Source organism: Citrus sinensis, chromosome 9 (assembly GCF_022201045.2).
Source record: "Citrus sinensis cultivar Valencia sweet orange chromosome 9, DVS_A1.0, whole genome shotgun sequence".
NCBI lineage: Eukaryota > Viridiplantae > Streptophyta > Magnoliopsida > Sapindales > Rutaceae > Citrus > Citrus sinensis.
In genome coordinates this window covers 9,635,671-9,650,980 of record NC_068564.1, presented here as the reverse complement: position 1 = coordinate 9,650,980, position 15,310 = coordinate 9,635,671, and the positions used below count along the sequence as shown (strand labels likewise).

The window sequence follows — 15,310 nt, the reverse complement described above, 5'->3', positions numbered from 1 at the left end:
AAAAAATTGTAAAATTAAAAAAAAAAAGAGAAAAAAAAGTGTGTTGCTACATTTAGAGGTCCATCTAACTAGTAGATATGGAAGATTATTTAGAACCCTAAAAAACGATGGAAAGACCATCTTTGATCCGTTTGAGCATTTCTAACCATCTCTTTTATCAAATATCCATAGTTAACCCTTTTGAGCCTTTAAAAAAAAAAAAACCTTTCTTTGTCAAACTTATCATCGTGACCCACTCTGATTTGGAGTATTACCCAATGTCTTATAAGTTCCATCACCTATTTATGTTTGAGAAAAATGTAAATAATTATTTTATTTAGTGACGTTGTGCCAAGCAAAAGCAAAAAAAAAAATTAGTTCAAAAAAAAAAGAAAAAAAAAATAATAACAATAATAGGTGAAATCCACCTTGCAACTTCCAAAAAAAAAAAAAAAATCCTCCGCATTTTTCTCAAACATACACTTTGTTTTTTTTTTTTCCCTTCTTTGTTAACCATGTCCCTAGCCTACGTTACATCCTAATAAAAGTCCTTCTTGATTTTAGAGAACTATAATCTGAAGTAGAAGCTAGATATGTGGGCTAAAAAGATATAGTGGTGCATAATAAAAATAAATAAATAAATAAAAGAAAAAAAGATAAATAAATTGGGTTGACTAACATTTTTGTTTGACTTGAGATCGTATTATTTCTAAGCTGAGGGCATATTTATTTCATCTTGGTGAGAGTATGTGATATCACTTCTTTATTATTTTCTCTCTCAATTACCATTCATTGGAGTGACTATTTTTATTGGTTTTAATTTCTTTGTGAGAGTGTCACTACTTCCAGTGAGATTTTGGGGTTTGACATGTCATTCTTGAAAGTAGCTATAACAAAGTCTACTGGGCTGATTTATGTGGATGGTTGATGTGGGTGTGATGTTGCTTTAGACTGGAGATAATGCTTATACTTTTATTTGATTGCTATCATTAATCTGATTGAATAAACACGAGTGTTTCTAAAAAAAAAATCATTTTGAATTTGAATTTTGTTTTCGCTTTATTTGCTAGGGACTAGCAATAAGCTGGTTGGGGGTGTGTTGAGTGTTAGAAAATGCATATTTATAAAGGAGAAAACCGTCATTTTACATTTCAAGTCTTACTAACAACCCTTACTTTTATGTATTTAACCTTCTTGTGATTTAATTACATGTGTTTTATTTTAATTAAGTATTTTATGTATTTTAGGGGCATTATAGTCATTTCACAATAAAGGAGAGATCAGACGGCAAAACGGACATCACTTTTGAACTCAGGACGGTCGAAAACCTTAGGAAGAGCATAAAAGGAAAAATGGCACTATTCACATGTACAGTACTATTCACATGTACGGTACTGTCTACGTTACTGTTCACGACACTGTTCATATAGACGGATCGATGATGTGGCATTGACTGATGAGGTGCACGATCCTGTTGGACTATATATATATATAGATTGATTAATTTCAAAAGCAAGGGCAGATGAATGTATTATTGTGATTATAATATGATTTTAATGATTTTCCAGGACAAGAGAAGATTCTGGTTGGATGACCAAAAAATTATTCAACTGATCACTTGGCCATGATTTTTTTGAGTTGTTAAAACATAAATAAATTTTGAAACTAAAGAAGATTAATCCAAATATCAGTTGAATATGAAGAATCTTCATCAAAACCGTGAGTTACTAAATCCAATTGTTATTTCATCAAAGAAGGTAACATAAATTACGAAAAGTGAAATAAACCTCAAGCTAAGAGAAAAAAATCAATGGTAGAATAAAAGTCAGCACCTGAATGCATATGAAAAATTCACTAACACCACTAGGAAAGCAATTGTCCAAGTGAAGCCATCTAAAGTCTCCAGTAGCTCATCAAATCATGAAAGTTGCTTTGTGTATCACACTCTGCCAGCATGGCACAATGTTTTGCCAGCTCAGCAGTTCACTCAGTCATCAGTATATAAGCTCATCTCCTCTATAAAATTCAATTAGATGCTCTCAGTAAAGAATTGCTAGCGACCAATCCTGAGGCTAGATGTTGGTCCTGAATGAACAGGTGCAGGTGTTAGAGGGTACTCGCGAGTAAGCATCTCAATTGGAAGAATTGGCAGTGGGGATTTACTCTTTTAAGTACATGAAAATCTTGTTCCGGTTATCATTTGGGAGAGCACACTACAATCCAACAATCAATGAGTATTCCGTTTCTTGTTTGGTAAAAGTTCATATGCAATCATTCATCAGCTGCATCAATAATCTTTCCTCCTTTTTAGAGCTTCCAAAGCCACTGCACCAAAACTAAGATAAAACTCGACATGTTTATCCTTTCTTTTCCCACTAGAGATTAAAACTGAAAAAAAAAAGAGCGAAAAAAATTCTTCAGGATGGTAACCAAGAAAGTTTAAAAATGAAATAAGAAAGATTCTTTAGGATATCCTTCCCAAGAAGCTACCAAAAAAAATGAGAACATAACCATTAATTAGATAATATGAACTAAACATACCCATCACAAGTTGCCTTTCGTATTTTTTGGCCATATGTAACTGAGAGAGGTTAGATTTTACAAGATGTGCTTAAGCTTTGCTGAAGGACTAATAAAAAGCAAAACCATTGCAAAAGTGAGGGACACATGCAGCCCAAATATGGAATCATCGGGAACGAAAGTTTTTATCAGTAAATCGCAATAATTAATTCAAGGACACAAAATAATACAATAATAACAAATCAATAATTACAAAATATAAAAAATAAAATAAATATAAAAAAGAGACTTTTTTTTTGTTTCATATTAGAATCAATAACATAGTAGCATTTTGTCCATCAGTTGTAAATATTCTTGCATCAAACAATTCGACTGTCAAATTCATGTTAGATCCTGTGACATGATGATTCAAAATCAGTCAAGACAGTTACAAGGAGCAATGACATGGCACTGATGAGCTGGCAAGTGGGGTCCAGTTAGCTATAAGTTTGTAAGTTTGTAAGTTTGTTAGTTTGTCGGTTAAATTGCAGGCTGTTATAAATAAAGCTGAGGGGGCTGATTATTTACTAAATTTGTTCCTTTGTTTCTAAGAGATTAGAGAGAGTTGGAATGTGTTCTTCAGCTCTTTCTCCTCCTTGTAGTCCCCACTGTAACTATAACACAAGATTCTCCATTAATAAGCTCTCTGCTGGTTATTTACAGCCGTGGATGTTGGTGTTTGTGGGATATGCTTTGACGAAGACCAGCAGTGATGACCAGACATCTGGTAGCAGGGTTCCTCGAACAGGTATATCATGTAAGAGTCTGGTAGCCGGGGGAGCAGGAGCAGGAATGTCCTGCTAGTCCACGAGTACGTCATCCACGAGGCCAATCTCCTGTTAGAAGCGTAAAGCCATTCCTGCTATATTCCTGCTAAAGGTTGAGTCGAGGAGACCAGGTCAACGACAGTTGGCGAGACGTGCTCTCCAGTCCGAGAATCAAGGAACGAAGGCCACGCAACCACCCACGACTACGGAAATGGAGCATCCACTTTCGAGAGGTGGGAGGATGACGAGCGCAAAGGGAGGGAAGGCCTGAGTTTAGAAGTGACCTATAAAAAGGTAGCCAACGAAGGTAAAAGGGTTAGAATTTTTGAGATTAGAACTAAAAAAGAGAGAGCTCTAAAGAATTGATACGCCATAAGATTTATGGCTAGCATTCCCAGGAACACAAAAAACCTTCATTTCTGACTTGAGCGTCGGAGGGTTTACGCCGGGAAAACAACCGGCGTGCTCTGACCTGCTTCTGTGTACGCAGGAGCTTCTGAAGAAGAAGTCTTATAAGGAGAGATCCTGATCGTGGTAGAGTTGATCGAGCAGAGATCCTGGTCGTGTAAGGAGGATAACCAGAATCTCGCATCAACAGTTGGCTTAATAGTTTAAACACGTAATCCTCTGTGTCCTCTGTTTTGATTTCTTTATTGTTCCCTTTTCAGTCTTTTAATTAGTTCTTTGCTGTGATTGTCATCAATTCTTGATTCAGTGTTTTAGTTTGCTCTAGTTCTTGGTCAGATTTAATTGTGTTTTGAGTGCCTGATATTCTTGGTTTGGTTAAGTTTGGATTCCTGTCATACAAACGGGTATGAAAGCTGAGGTTTTTTGATTGTTGGGAGATCAATGGCGTTACCAAAGCTTGAGTTGTAGGAGTTTAATGGCGATAACTATTTCAACTAGTGGAAGATTAAAATGAGGGCTCTCTGGGTCTATCCCAGTTTTGAATTTGTCTTGAATTCCAAAGGCAAAAGGCCATCCAAGATGATAGATGAAGAACTTGAAGACTGTAAAGACAAAGCACACAGCATCATTGTGCTGAGTCTCGGATATGAGGTTTTGAGATAGATTTCACAAGAACTGAAAGAAACATCTGCAGCAGCTCTGTGGCAGAAATTAGAGAATCTGTAATGGACCAGATCAATTAAGTCATTAAGTGAATTAAGTCACTTTTTTTTCTTAAATTTTTTTTGCTTAATCTAAAAGGATTGAAGACATTCCCTAGAGTATCTCTATCTAATTAGTCTATTTTCATTCTTACCCAAATAAAATTGATTAATTAGCTTTCTTGTTCATTTCCATATCTGATGATAATAGAGTATTAGATTATTATTATCTGTCTCTTTTAATTTTCTTCAAATTAGCATTAATTATCTCTACAATTTTTATGAATGTTTTTCATGCAATACATCATAAACTGAAATAACATTGATTAACATGTTCTAATTCAAAAAATAAAGGATTTTATCCACTTCAACATTATTTACATTATGATAAAAATATTATCTTATTCATGTTTATTGAGACTTATTTAACTTTTAAAATTTGTAAAGGCACAAATTTAAAAGCACTGGCTTTCAGATTTTTTAGGTTGAAAAAAATATATAACTTATTACATACAAAGAAATAATCATGTTATTTAGTTTCAAATTTTTAGCTTTATTTATAATTCAGGTTAATTCAGACCTATTCAAATTTTAGGAGCGAAAAAAAAAAAGCAAACTCCAAAGTTATTGAGGATATAGAGATTGAGTCAGATTTATTAAATTTAATTTTGTTGGTACATGATTCAAAATTTACTTTGTGACATTAAATTACACTCACCATTGCATCACTAAAACACATAATCTATCTAAATTCCATTAGATTTTTTTTTTCAAAAGCCTATTGACCTGAGCGAAAACTTGTTGAGAAGGATACATGATTTTGGCTACTTTAGTGCAGAATATAAATCAAGAGGCAAACACACGTATAAAATTATTTATGTAGTAACTAGTCAGTTCTTTGACCTTAAACAAACTAGTTACTGCCCAGGATTTCTAGGATCATATCAATGCAAGTTGCACAAAACTAAAGATCGAATAGAATCTGTCACAACTTACGTAATCAAAATGGGTTTAACCAAGAAACAGAAAGAACCAAGAATCAAAAGGAAAAAGGGACAACCAAGAAACACAAAGTTTACGTTGTTCAACAGAGCACAAAGTACTCTGCTTACATCTACGAGAGAAGTCTTTGATGAGCTTTTATTGATTCACAAATGAAGATTTAGTTACAGAGCCTTTACAAGATTCTATTTGAGAACAAGATGCATTATTTCTCTCTCTAGAACTCTCTATACAAGACTCACTGTTAACCATACTTTTCTGACCCTCACTCACAGCCTTTATAACCTGTATTAGAGGCTTGAAAGAATTTCTAGATCGTTCAGTTTGTTGACACGTGGGTAACAAACTTAACGAACTCATTTCAGACTCCTGCATGTGCTTCCTCACGTGATCTCTTAAGCGACTCGTCTTAAACCCGCCACAGTCATGTCATTTTAGATGCACTTGTTTTCTGCTTATAGCAGCTGAGCTGCACGTGAGTCTCTTAAGCAATTAGAAGCCTTAAACGTTATCGTATTTCTGAATTCGACTTGATTCACTTGTCAGCTTCACATTCTCCACCTTGAATCAAAGTTTTCCTCAATCATACTCGTTCTCCTCAACCTTACACAACTTATTGGTCACATAAGCCAGCTGAGTCCAGACATGTTTTGAACTTAACTACTGGTACTACCTTAGTAAGAGCATCTGCGGGGTTCAAATCAGTGTGTATCTTCACCATTTTCACAGCACCTCTTGACACCTCATTTCAGATGAAATGGAATTTAATATCTATATGCTTAGTCTTCTCACGGTGTGCTGGGTTTTTACACAGGTGTATTGCACTCGAGCTGTCACAGTGAATAGGCACTGATTTCTGACTTAACCCCAATTCTGTCACTAGTCCCTTGAGCCATAGTGCTTATTTTACTGCTTCTGTAGCAGCTATGTACTCTGCTTCAGTTGTTGAAAGGGCCACCACTGTAAAGTAGCCTTCCAATTTACAGTACAACCATTCAGCATGAATATATAACCAGTGAGAGATCTTCTTCTGTCCAAATCCCCAGCATAGTCTGAATCTACATACCCTCTCAGTCCATCATCTTCTTCTTTAGCTTTGCCATATGTCAGGCCACAGTTCACAGTGCCCTGAAGATACCTTAGTATCCATTTGATAGCCTTCCAATGCTCTTTGCCAGGCTGAGCCATGTACCTACTAACAACACTGACAACATGTGCTATGTCTGGTCTTGTGAGTACCATTGCATACATGAGGCAGCCTACTGCATTTGCATAGGGGACATTGGCCATGTCTAGCTTTTCAACTTCTGTTGGAGGACACTGTAGGTTGCACAACCTAAAGTGAGAAGCTAAGGGCAATTGTACAGGCTTGGCATTATCCATCTCAAACACTTCCAGCACTTTCCTCAAGTATTTCTCTTGTGACAGAAATAACTTGCCCTTACTTCTATTTCTTCTTATCTCCATTCCCAGAATCTTTCTAGCATACCCCAGATCTTTCATTTCGAATTCTGAGTTCAGCAGCACCTTGAGCTTGTCTATCTCATCTCTATCTTTACAAGCAACCAGCATGTCATCTACATATAGAAGGAGATATATGTATAGACCATCCTTGATTATTTTGTAGTAAACACAGCAATCATAGCTGCATCTAATAAACTCATGCATTTGAATAAATTCATCAAATATAAGATACAACTGCCTAGGGGACTATTTAAGCCCATAGAGAGATTTCTTCAGTTTGCATACATGGTCTTCTTTTCCAGGGAAAATATACCCTTCAGGCTGGGACATTAGTATCTCTTCCTCAAGTCTGCCATGTAGAAATGTTGTCTTGACATCAAGTTGGTCAAGCTCCATGTCTTGAACAACAGTAATAGCTAGTATCACCCTGATTGAGGCATGTCTGACAACATGTGAGAATACTGCTTTAAAGTCTATCCCTTCCTTTTGTATATAGCCCTTAGCTACTAGTCTAGCTTTGAATCTCCTTAGTTCAGATCCACTTAGGCCCTCCTTGATTTTGAATATCCATTTGCATCCAACCACTCTCCTGCCTTTTGGTCTTTTAACCAGCTCCCATGTCTTGTTTTTATAGAGTGAAGTCATTTCTTCCTCCATAGCTCTCTGCCACTCTTCTTTGAATAAGCTCTGAGTTGCTTCTTTAAAGCTTTTTGGTTCCTCATCATCAATTTCATTTGCAGCTGTCAGGGCATAGCCAATGAGGTTTGCATATCCAAATCTCTTTGTGGCTTTGACTTGTTTTTTCTGTCTATCTCTTGTGAGTTGATATTCTTAAATTTGTTCCTGAGAATTTGATTGCTCTTGAGGTGATAGTGTATCTTCTTCTTGTTTATTAACTCCACCTGAGTCTGCAGCTTCAGTTCTATTTTTTAATGCAGAAGACTCCACCTCAAGTTCCAATCTATCTTCTGATCTGGATTTTTCATTTTCATCTTCAGCTACTTCACTATCTTTAATCAAACCACCTTCATTAAACATTATGTCTCTGCTCACTATACACCTAGGTGGGTTAAGGTCTGTACACCAGACTTTAAAACCTTTTACTCCTTCTGGATAACCTATGAACACACTTTTTAAGGCCCTGGGAGCAAGTTTGCCTTGATTAATGTGAACATAAGCTGGACATTCAAAAGCTTTCAAATTCCCATAGTCAGCAGGTCTCACATACCATATTTCAAATGGTGTTTTGAAATCAATAGCTGTTGAGGGGCTTAGGTTTACCAGATAGCTTGTTGTAATTAAAGTTTCTGGCCACAGTGTTTTAAGAAGCTTACTCTGAATTAACATGCACCTTACCTTGTCCATAAGGGTCTTATTCATCCTTTCAGCCAATCCATTTTGTTGTGGGGTCATTCTTACTATTCTATGTCTAGCAGTACCTTCAGCAGCACAGAAGCTGTTAAAGGGTTGGTTGCAAAATTCCAGACCATTGTCTGTTCTCAGTTTCTTCAACCTCAATCCTGTTTGGTTTTCAACCAAATGTTTCCATTCGTTGAACTTCTCAAATACCTGGTCTTTGTTTTTCAAAACATACACCCAGACTTTCCTAGAGAAGTCATCTATTATGGACAAGAAATATCTATTACCTCTAAGTGATACATTTTGAGCTGGCCCCCACAAATCAGTGTGTGCATACTCCAGCCTACCTAGTGACTTTTGACTTGATCTCTTGAAACTTCCCCGTGAAGACTTCTCTAGAACACAAACTTCACAAAATTTCAACTTCTCAATCTTGTCAGAGCCAAACATTCCCTGGTGTTCTAGCTCTTTGAGCCCTTTCTCACTTATGTGTCCCAATCTTAGATGTCATAGTTTTGTTTTATCTTCAGTAGACTTTTCTGATACTCCAGCCTCTCCAGATATTACCTCACCATCTAAGATATAAACCCCATTCTTCCTAGTCCCCTTCATGACCAGATTTGAACCATTTAATACACACAATTGTCCAGGTTCAAGCATAATTTTACATCCAATTTGATCCAACATTCCAAGAGAGATTAAATTCCTTTTCAAATCAGGCACATGCCTAACTTGATTCATCACTCTAGTTGAACCATTATGTAACCTAAGGCTGATATTTCCAATTCCAATGATTCTACAGGTTGGGTTGTTTCCTATCATTACTCTACCACCATCAATTTCTTGATATTCAGTAAAGTAAATTTTAACAGGACACATATGAAAAGTGCATCCAGAGTCCAGAACCTATTTACCTTTTTGGCTGTTTTCTGTTGCCACACACACACCAGCAGACTCATACCCTTCTTCTTCAACTACAGCTGCATCTCCATTCTGATTCCTTGAGTCTTTAGGCTTTCTTTGCTTTTCAGGGCAATCTTTCTTAAAATGACCCTCTTTATGGCATTGAAAGCACTTCAGTTCTTTGACCTTAAACCAACTAGTTACTGCCCAGGATTTCTAAGATCAAATCAATGCAAGTTGCACAAAACTAAAGATTGAATAGAATCTATCACAACTTACGTAATCAAAATAGGTTTAACCAAGAAACAGAAAGAACCAAGAATCAAAAGGAAAAAGAAACAACCAAGAAACAAAAAGTTTACGTTGTTCAACAAAGCACAAAGTACTCTGCTTAAATCCACGGGAGAAGTCTTTGATGAGCTTTTATTGATTCACAAATGGAGATTTAGTTACGAGCCTTTACAAGATTCTATTCGAGAACAAGATGCATTATTTCTCTCTCTAGAACTCTCTATACAAGACTCACTGTTAACCATACTTTTCTGACCCTCATTCACAGCCTTTATAACATCTATCAAAGGCTTGAAAGAATTTCCAGATTGTTTAGTTTGTTGACACGTGGGTAGAAAACTTAACGAACTCATTTCAGACTCCTGCATGTGCTTCCTCACGTGATCTCTTAAGTGACTCATCTTAAACGCGCCACAGTCATGTCGTTTGAGATGCACTTGTTTTCTGCTGATAGCAGCTGAGCTGCACGTGAGTCTCTTAAGCAATTAGAAGCCTTAAACATTGTCGTATTTCTGAATTCGACTTGATTCACTTGTCAGCTTCACATTCTCCACCTTAAATCACAGTTTTCCTCAATCATACTCGTTCTCCTCAACCTTATGCAACTTATTGGTCACATAAGCCAGCTGAGTCCAGACAGGTTTTGAACTTAGCTACTGGTACTACCTTAGTAAGAGCATATTTGGGGTTCAAATCAGTGTGTATCTTCACCATTTTCACAGCACCTCTTGACACCTCATTTCAGATGAAATGGAGTTTGATATCTATATGCTTAGTCTTCTCATGGTGTGCTGGGTTTTTACACAGGTGTATTGCACTCGAGCTGTCACAGTGAATAGGCATTGATTTCTGACTTAACCCCAATTCTGTCACTAGTCCCTTGAGCCATAGTGCTTCTTTTACTGCTTTTGTAGCAACTATGTACTCTGCTTCAGTTGTTGAAAGGGCCACCACACTCTGTAAAGCAGCCTTCCAATTTACAGTACAACCATTCAGCATGAATATATAACCAATGGGAGATCTTTTTCTGTCCAAATCCCCAGCATAGTCTGAATCTACATACCCTCTCAGTCCATCATCTTCTTCTTTAGCTTTTTCATATGTCAGGCCACAGTTCACAATCCATCGTTTATTTGGCACTTCAATTTGAGTACGTCTATTGAGACCCTTGATCTTTCTGACAACAATCTCCCTTCTTCTTCAGTATACCCTTGGCTTTTCAATCTTAGTAGGAATATTCTTTATCTTGGCCTTGGCTCTAATTCATTACGAGGTTCAATTCCAGAGGCTTTTCAACACATGGTTTCTCTTAAAAGTCTTCATCTCTGTGATAATGAACTTGAAGGTGGGATTCCAAAATTCTTTGGAAACATGTGTAGCTTACAAAAGTTAGTCTTGTCTCAAAACAAACTCAATGGACAATTCTCGCAGATAATTCAAAATCTGTCTTGCGGATACGTGGTGAATTCACTAGAGGGGCTATATTTAGGATGGAATAACTTCACAGGGCCAATACCTCATCTTGGAGGATTTTCATCCCTGCAAGCATTGAGTCTTGAGGTTAATTGTTTAAATGGAACAATAGGCACGAGCCTCAGCCGGTTGTCGAAGCTCGAGTTACTGTCACTTGATGGGAATTCATTCACGGGTGTTATCTCTAAAACTTTTTTTTCCAATATGTCCAACTTGCAGATATTGTTCTTAGGCAGATGTTGTTCTTAGCTGATAACTCTTTGACTCTGAAATTAAGCCATAATTGGGTTCCTCCTTTTCAATTGAAATGGTTAAGTGTTAGAGTGCAATTTATGCACTAGTTTTGCATTGTTTACTTCCCTTAATATCGATGTTTTGCACTTAATAATAATGATTTACTTGTGTTTTACTTTTGTAGGTGCAATTCTATTGATTGGTGATAAAATTGAGCTATAAGATGATGTTTAAGGATGATTGTTCTCTTGGAGAAATTATGAGCGGCAGAAGAACTTTGTTGATAAGGCGTGGGCGCGTGCTGTCAACTGCGAACCTGCAGTTTTTAGTTTAACGTGTTTTGTATTTTTGGTTATTTTTGTAATTACGAATTTAATATTTTAGATATTAGTATTTTATTGTAAATAGAATTCTAAAAGAGAAGAGAGAGAGAGTATTTAAGGGAGGAATCTATTGTGAAAAGGGGGATTTTGGGGGATTGGGGAGAGAAAGAAAGAAACCCTAGATCTTAATTTTTCTCTTCTCTCTATGAAGAATTAAACCTATTTTTCTGGTTGAAGGATAATGAAGCTTTGATTCATCACTACTGTGAGATCTTTCTTATGCTTTAATTGTTTTATTATTTTTCGGGTATTTGTTTATTCTCTGAATTATTTTCATGATTATGTTTGTTAATTAGGTAATTGGCCACTATTTAATTACCAACTTAATCTATTGTCAATTAAAGGATTCATCGTATGAAGATTTTAATGTTTGTGACAAATAACATAGCAGTGAGTTGTGTTATGAGAATAAACAATCTAATTTAAATGAATCATCATATGTGTTGATTAGGATTTGGGTCTCTCTGGTCTTTCAGGCTGTCAATTGATTAAATCCTATGATCGTATCTAGGGTTGTCTATTGATTAGGGAAATAACCAACGGTCGTACCTTGGTTATCGACTAGTTAAGAAGAGATTGGCTATTAGAGGGTCTCAATAGCTATAACCGGTCTATTCATAAGTAATAATAATCTATATTTGAATCAATGATCAGTAGTCGAATCAAGCTGAGTTAATTCCTTCAACCAGAGCTTTCTCTAATTTGAATTACAACTTTAATTTGCATTCTTGTTATTTTAATTTGATTTTTATTATTGTCAACAATTCCCCCATTTTACGTTTTACATTTCAAAAGGATTTAAATAATTACCGATCTCTGTGGACACGACCCTGCTCAATCACTATACATAATTTATTTAGAGTAGGAATTTATTTTTGTTGCCTTCGACAACCATCAAATTTTGGCGCCGTTGCCGGGGATTGGTGTCGTTTATTTAATCCTTTTTACGTTTTACTTGGTGTATGGTTCGTTCTTCTCGTACAGGTACACTTTCATTTGATCCTGAAATTGAGAAGACAGCTCGCCAGCTGAGACAGGAAACGAAGCGAGCTAAGCAACGATCCTCGTCGCCTTTGCTTTCTGAAACAGATACGGTGCCTGATTTAGTTGAATCATCTAGCGATTCAGAAGAACAAGTGATGGATAGAGCTGCACCTGTAGAAAGAACTCTTAGAGAGTTAGCTGAACCAGACTTGAATCAACAACCACTCTGCATTCAATATGTAGACTTGGAGGTAAATTTTGAATTAAAGTCCGGTCTTATTCATTTATTACCCAAGTTTCATGGTTTTGCAGGTGAAGATCCTCATAAACATCTTAAGGAGTTTCATGTTGTGTGTTCAAGTATGAGACCACAAGGCGTGACTGAAGAGCAGATTAAGCTGCGTGCTTTTCCATTCTCTTTAGATGGGTTAGCTAAAGATTGGTTGTACTACTTGCCTCCTGGATCGATTACAACGTGGAATAGTTTGAAGAAGCAGTTCCTCGAGAAGTACTTTTCGGCTTCAAGAGCTGCTAACATCAGAAAAGACATTTGTGGGATCAGACAACTTCCTGGGGAGACTTTGTATGAGTATTGGGAGCGATTCAAACAATTGTGTGCCAACTGTCCTCAGCATCAGATTTCTGATCAACTTCTTATTCAATATTTTTACGAAGGACTATCATTGATGGATATGAGTATGATAGATGCTGCTAGTGGAGGCGTGTTGGTGAACAAGACCCCTACTCAAGCAAGGGAGTTGATATCAAATATGGCTGCCAACGCACAACAATTTGGCAGCAGGCAAGATCTCCCCTCAAGGAAGGTGAATGAGGTAAATATTTCTTCTGTTGAACAACGTTTAGATAAACTTACTTCTCTTATGGAAAAGTTTGTTGTAGGTAATATGCAACAGGTGAAGACTTGTGGCATTTGTTATAATATGGGTCATTCAACTGATATGTGTCCTACACTTCAAGAAGAACCCGTTGAACAAGCCAATGCAGTTGGAGGATTTCCAGGCATGCCTCAGAGGAGGTATGATCCTTATGCACAAACATACAATCCGGGATGGAAGGATCACCCCAACTTCAGCTATGGAGTTAGGCCGTCAGGATTCCCACAACAGTATCCACCAAGACAACCAGCACCTCCACAGTCAAACTCCAAGTCAGGTATATCTCTTGAGGAAATTGTTAAATCACTTGTGACTAACACTCAACAATTTCAGCAGGCAACTACAGCAAGCATTCAGAATTTAGAGAACCAAATGAGTCAATTGGCGACTACAGTGAGCCGTCTGGAGTCTGAAGTATTAGGGAGATTGCCTTCACAATCTGAGGTGAATCCAAAGCAAAACGTTAGTGCTGTCATCCTTAGAAGTGGGAAGGAGTTGCAAGAGCCTAGTAAGAAAGTGACAAAGCATGTAGAAGATGAGCTTGAGAAGAATGAATTGATGCCTAAATCTCAAGATGCGGAATCCACCAGAGCGAAACCCCTACCTATTGTGATACCTCCTCCTTTTCCAAGCCGGTTTGCAAAATCCAAGAAGGAGGAACAAGAGAAAGACATCCTTGAGATATTTCGCAAGGTTGAGGTAAATATTCCTTTATTAGATGCTATAAAACAAATACCTCGATATGCTAAAGTCCTTAAGGAACTATGCACCTCTAAGAGAAAATTAAGAGGAGATGAAAAAGTTCATATGGGGGAGAATGTTTCAGCAGTTCTTCAAAAGAAACTACCTCCTAAGTGCAAGGATCCAGGTATGTTTACTATCCCTTGTAAAATTGGTAGTGTTAAAATTGAAAAGGCTTTGTTAGATCTAGGAGCTTCTATTAATGTCATGCCTCGTTCCATTTATTCATCTTTGAATGTTGGTCCATTAAAAGAAACTGGCGTGATAATTTAACTAGCTGATATGTCTAATGCATATCCTGATGGGGTATTAGAAGATGTCTTAGTACAAGTTAATGAGTTGGTTTTTCCTACTAATTTTTATGTACTTGATATGGAAGATGATAACTCCTCTAATTCTGTCCCAATTTTGCTAGGAAGACCTTTTCTTAAGACTGCTAAGACTAAAATGGATGTACATAAAGGAACTCTCACTATGGAGTTTGATGGAGAGGTTATAGAATTCAATATGAATGATGCCATGAAATATCCTAGTGAGGAACATTCAGTATTTTCTGTGGATGTTATTAACCCTATAGTGCAGGAAGTTTTTTATAAGAAAAAGACCAAGACATTTCATGATAGAATGATTTTGAGAAATGAGTTCTCTGTTGGTCAAAAAGTTATTTTTTTTCATTCTAAGCTTAAACTTTTTCCGGGTAAATTATATTCTTGCTGGGTTGGACCTTTTATTGTTACTAATGTTTTTCCTCATGGTGCAGTTGAGATTCGAAGTCCGACCTCTGACAAAGTTTTTAAGGTTAACGGTCATCGCTTAAAACCTTTTTATGAAGGTTTTTCGGTGAATATTGTGGAGGATGTGGCTCTCGAGAGTCCCAATTATGATAGAATGATTTTGAGAAATGAGTTCTCTGTTGGTCAAAAAGTTATTCTTTTTCATTCTAAGCTTAAACTTTTTCCGGGTAAATTATATTCTTGCTGGGTTGGACCTTTTATTGTTACTAATGTTTTTCCTCATGGTGCAGTTGAGATTCGAAGTCCGACCTCTGATAAAGTTTTTAAGGTTAACGGTCATCGCTTAAAACCTTTTTATGAAGGTTTTTCGGTGAATATTGTGGAGGATGTGGCTCTCGAGAGTCCCAATTATGGAGATTGATGCATAAATGT

The 15,310-nt window shown here is 36.7% G+C and overlaps 1 protein-coding gene and 1 non-coding gene across 2 annotated transcripts in view; one reads left to right on the top strand and one right to left on the bottom strand.

The window, feature by feature from the left end:
- LOC102614135 (receptor-like protein EIX1) overlaps positions 1 to 15,310 on the top strand; it is a 144,581-nt gene that overhangs the window by 19,660 nt on the left and 109,611 nt on the right. The window lies entirely within an intron of this gene.
- LOC127900119 (small nucleolar RNA R71) lies at positions 13,041 to 13,147 on the bottom strand. The gene has a single exon (XR_008052142.1). It is a non-coding gene; the product is annotated as a small nucleolar RNA R71 (small nucleolar RNA).